This window comes from Gouania willdenowi, chromosome 22 (genome assembly GCF_900634775.1).
Source record: "Gouania willdenowi chromosome 22, fGouWil2.1, whole genome shotgun sequence".
NCBI classification, from domain to species: domain Eukaryota; kingdom Metazoa; phylum Chordata; class Actinopteri; order Blenniiformes; family Gobiesocidae; genus Gouania; species Gouania willdenowi.
The window spans coordinates 10,331,724-10,337,777 of NC_041065.1; positions in this window are offsets into that span (position 1 = coordinate 10,331,724).

Sequence of the window (6,054 nt, forward strand, 5' to 3'; positions counted from 1 at the left end):
GTCAGGTGAGACAAATCAGCTATCTAAACTTGAGGCCTGTCTAAAGGACATTAGGGCCTGGATGGACCAAAATTTTCTTCTTCTCAACTCAGACAAGACTGAGCTCATTGTACTGGGCCCGCGACACCTTAGAGAAACCTATGCTAGCCTAACTGCCCTAGATGGCATTACTCTGGCACAAAGCACAACTGTTAGAAACCTTGGGGTTCTATTTGATCAGGACTTATCCTTCAACTCTCACATAAAACAAACTTCAAGAACTGCCTTCTTTCATCTCCGTAACATTGCTAAAATCAGATCTATCCTGTCTCAGGGCGACGCCGAAAAACTAGTCCATGCTTTTGTTACCTCTAGACTGGATTATTGTAATTCTCTTTTAGCAGGCTGCCCGAGCAAGTCGCTTAAGACACTTCAGCTGGTTCAAAATGCTGCAGCACGTGTACTGACTAAAACTAGGAGAAGAGATCACATTACTCCTGTATTAGCCTCTCTGCATTGGCTTCCCATAAAATATAGAATAGAATTCAAGATTCTTCTTCTCACTTATAAAGCCCTAAATGGACAGGCACCAGTCTATCTCAAGGAGCTTGTAGTGCCATACAATCCCCCCAGAACACTACGCTCTCAAAATGCTGGACTACTCGTTGTTCCATTCATCTCTAAAAGTAGTATAGGAGGAAGAGCTTTCAGTTATCAGGCCCCACTTCTCTGGAACCATCTACCAACCACGGTTCGGGGGGCAGACACCCTCTCTACCTTTAAGGTTAGGCTCAAAACATTCCTCTTTGATAAAGCTTTTAGTTAGGAACCAGCTCATAGCTCATAATTAAGATGCAATAGGCATAGACTGCCGGGGGGGGGGGTCTGGCATGCTCGGTTGGAGAGAGGTTGGAGAGGGCGTTAAGAGAGAGGTCATTTAGGTTAGAGAGGGACCGGAGAGGGTCCCATTCCTCTTTCAAACACTCCCTCTATGTCTGCTTACTCCCTTGTGTGTTTGCTCCTGTACTCCTTCTGGCTTTTGTCTTGCAGGTCCGTGGGATCCTCAGTGTGGAGTTACAGAGACTCAGCGGCTCTGTCTCCACCCTTTTCTCTGCACACACCCAACACAGCATAACGTGGATGGCTGTTCATCATAGGAATGGGATCCACACAAGGTTCCTGCTGCTTAACAGAAGGTTTTCCTTGCCGCCATGATGAATTCATGTTGGGTGTGGGATACATATGTATGTGTATATACGTATATATGCATATGTGTGTATCCATAAAATGAAGAGTCCGTCCTTAAGACTGCTCTACTGTAAAGTGCCTTGAGATACCATTGGTTATGATTTGGTGCTATACAAATAAAGATTGATTGATTGATTGATGATACACTTGTGTGTAACCTGCTGTGTTTAATACTGGTTTTATATCATTGTACAATATATTTTTTTTCTATATGTGACAAAGGTTTGTAAATAGAGAAAATATGTATACAATAAAGATATTTCACTGGAATTCTGACTGTACATACATTACTCCTTCCTATTTGTCATCAGGCAGTGTGGCTGTTTTAATAATATTCCCATTTGTGGTCATGGACATGTTTCAGTCGAGACTTTATTGGGACCATAATTTAATCCCTTCCAACTGTTAATGACACACACACGCACGCACACACACACACACACACACACACACACACACACACACACACACACACACACACACACACACACACACACACACACACACACAAACAAATGAAATCTTGTTACCATGAGATGATGCTGACTGGGCCAGGATTAGGGTCGTGTTTAAATCTTTTCCTCTTTGTGCTTTTATTTTGTAACCAGATCTCAACTTCCTGTTGCTTTATATCTGAGATTACAAATCTTTGTCTTTTTTTTTTTTTTTTTTACAAATTCAGTTATAAATGTCAGTTTTCCACACTATGTGTTTGCCTACATACAATATGAATTATATAAACTACAATTTCCACTTACTGACATTGTCATTTACAAGTGAATTTCCGCACAGGAATGAATCATTCATGTCATGGGGCACTGCTGTGCAGAAAAATAGCCAATTGTGTACAGTAGACATAGATCATTCCCAATCATTATTGAAACTACCACAATCTGTGTTAAATCGATTTCACTCAATATGAGGTTTTTTAGTAACTTGTGCCCTTATTGTTGCACTAGCGCCATCTTCTGGAATTTATCTCCACAAGCACAAACAGAAGGCTATGTACTACTGGAAGGATAACTCAGCATGACACAACATAAACGTTGTTCTATATAATATTTAACCAAACACATTTACAATGTAACCATATACATTTTAAAACAGGTGCTACATGCCGTAAAATGAACAATTTATACTTTTATTCTGTAACATCTGACCATTAAACCAAAAGATTGCTGCTTCAAACGAGAACAAGCCCATCCACAATATATGTAGATCAGCTGAACGTAAATCTCGCTCTTACTTGACATCTCGCGAGAAGACGCTTCATTTCGCTCCTGTTTCCAGTTTGAAAACGAAGGTAAGGTCCTTAAAGGGTCTGGGTATAATTGGATAATCCCAAATTCATCTGTAAACCAAAATTAAATAACCGTTTTTCTTCCTCTTCTTTTCAAACAAAAAACAAGAAAACCGTTTTACTGTTTTAATCAAAAAACCATAAAACAAATCAAAATTGGCCCGTTTTTCGATTGTCCCGTGTCCTTTTCTCCTTTTCCCTTTTACAATTGAACATTGAAAAACAGCAGTTTCCGTTTTCCATTCTCCTTTCCCCGTTTAGAATTGAAAAGAGAAAATCAGCTGCTTCCTTTATCCGTTCTGAACTCTGAAACGAAAAACGAAGTCACGTGACACGAGGCCACGTGGTCAGGCTTTTTTCAGCCGACATTCGAAAGTGATGGTGTCAGAATAAAAGCATACGGGGAGAGAGAATATAAAGCAGGCACAAGATCTATCACAGAGAGTGATACATCATTAAAAGCCTTACAAAAGCTACATAAAGATCAAGTTTAGGTGTTTTTTTAATTTTTAACATGAAATTGCTGAGCCGGCCTGTCGTGTTTGAAAAACATAATCCGAAATGACCAGCAGAGGTCCCCACGTCCCAACAAACAATATGAGACACCAAATCCCTACTGAAATATGATTGCATCCATTGCCTCGGGTAGTGTTGTGGTGGTCAAGACCGGTCTTGGTCTCGAGACCAAATTTTAAAGGTCTTGGTCTTGTCTCGGACTCGGGCTTCCCGGACTCGGGATTTTCCGTCAAGACCGTTCGAGACCAGCACTAATTCCTGCTATTTTTAAACTTTATTATAATGTGATAATAACACGGAGAAGAACGGGATAAAACAATCTTTTATTCATTATTTAATCCACCCTGTATAATGACCATAACCTTCCTTAATGTGACTGAGTGATGTGTGTGACACACTCATACGTGTGTGACACACTCATACGTGTGTGACACACTCATACGTGTGTGACTACGGTGTCAGTTTGGACCGCGGAGCGGTCCGTTTACCGTGTGTACTGAGGTCCGTGTGTGTTTAATAAGTCCATTTGAAAGTCTGCATGTTTATGCCTCTGTCCATCCACTCTTTTCATTATATCCATGTCTTTTAAGGCTTTATTACATAATGTCGGCTGTAGTCCGGGCCGCCGCCATCTTGGTTTATGTCGTGACCAGGGCGTCATCGCCGCAGAGTTGCACTAGCACAGAATGAGCCAAATAACTGTAAAGAGGTCTTATATTAGTCTATTATCTTTTTAAAGTGGTGGTTTTTTTGTGTCTTTAGACTCCAATTACATTTCTGTGCATAATATGTTCCCCACAATATAAACAGGTTCACAATATAATTATTTTTTATAGTTTCTGTTTCCACTGTATCCAGAATAATAATAATTCTCAACAAGAACTATTGATTGATTTGTCACATGACTGTTCCAGGGTTTGAGTTTGTTTTATTTAGTTTCACATCTACCTGTAGCTCTTTGTTTTTTAGACTGATGACAACTTGTTTGTAGTTTTATTTCAGAAAGTTTCACTTTTACAGTTACAGTTGGAAACCTTTGTTAATTTAATATCCTAGTTACAGCAACCAAATTAAACTATATCAACTAAGTGAATTAATAAAAATGGCCTGTTTAAAGGCTTTTTCAAACTAAAAAAATATCTTGTGAAATCTGTGACCTGTTGACCTGCAAAACTCAAAGAATCAGAATCAAGAATCATTATTTCTTGGCAGAAATACTTTTAAACACTAGCTGTACATTCAGCTGACATAAAAATATTGTTTTCAAATATGTAGAATAATTGTGAATTTATCAGTAGCAGTAGTAGTTTTAATATTTTAGTTAATTTTCTGCAGGCACCTTTTTTGTTTATTTATAGATTTTTTTTAATTGCAAAAAAAAAAATGTTTATGGTCTTGGTCTTGGTCTCGGTCTCGGCTTGTCTCGGTCTCGGCTCCCGAAAGTCTTGGTCTTGTCTTGGTCTCGGTGCATTCTGGTCTCGGGCAATTCTTGGTCTCGGATAGTGTGGTCTTGAACACAACACTAGTCACATGATATGAATTTCAATAGAAATACGGTAACAGGTTAAGGCTATTTTTATTATGATGCACTACTGGATCTATTTCACAAATAAATTATCTATACAAAAACCCAAAATGTATTCACTATTTTTGGAAAATGTTGGTTTTTATTATATTGTCTGAAACCACAGCACATATCGGTTTTTCAATATCGGTGAGAAAAAAAAGATACTAATGTCAAACGTGATTATATTTTGTTGCTAATATCAGCCGATAATATCGGTGGGCTAATTATATTGGCCATCTATAGTTGACATGGATTGCTGAGCATTTGGCACGTGTGGATGAAAAACAGAGAGAGAGCATAAAGTATGGAAAACAGAGGCTACATTTACACACCAAAAATAAGAAAACTGAACTAGGATCATTTTGCATTTAAATTAAAGCTAAATTTGTTCAATGCAAAGTGTTCCTAAGACGTCCATATGCTCCTATCTGCAGGCCTCAACATCAAAACAGCTGTATCACCATGGATACGATGCATTAATTACCTGTGACTGATGTGAGAGCAATGATTAGAGTTATCAACAATGAGCATCGTGACTGAGGATAAGCAGGTTGGAGAAGTGAAGCTAACCCTGAATCTCTGCTGCCATCTACAGGTCAGAACACAGCAGTGCTCATTCAATATGTACATTTAGGAGACCATCAACAAGTACAATATATACATATATATGTTCACTACTTTAAACTACAACTTAGTCTTAGTTTCCTCCTTCTGACAACAGGAAAGTGCAAATAAATAAAGTGGATTAAAAGTATATTCTAGTCAACACATTTTTGTTGTTGTTTTAGTAGACTTATCCATCCATTATTTAGTTAAGTAATTTTTACTTTTTTCACAGGTTTTTTTTTTTTTTTTTCCCCCCTCAAAATAATTTACATTTACAAAGTCATCGATTATGCAAGAGACTCATCGTGAAAACTTGATTTAGGATTTAAAGAAAAAAGAGAGTTTTTGTTTAGCGTCATTTAAAACATAACTATGCTATGATTTGTTTGTGGACTCAAATAGAGCAGATTGGCCTCGGAATCTGGTTTTTCTGTATTTCTGTTTTGGTTTTAAATCAGAAAAACAAAATAACCACACTGTTTATTTGTCATTTTGATTTGGTTTTAAAACGAAATAACCAAAGAATGAAGGGTGCACGGATTCTTCGGATAGAAAAAAGCGGTCGTAGATGGTGAACGGCTTAGGGCAACTGTATTAGATATTAGATAATAAAGTGAAGCTAGCTTAGTGACTGTGTATTTTCATGACACACCATTTCACCATGTCATTTCAAACATTGAAAGTATTTAGTTAGGAAGATTCATCAGCAGCCTGGATGTGATGGGTGTGTATGTGATGCCTTTCAAAACTGCTCAGCAATAATATGTTCATGATGTCACCGTGTCGCAGTTTGTTTGGGTTAACAAAAAAAAAAAAAAAAAAAGGGTCAATATTAAAA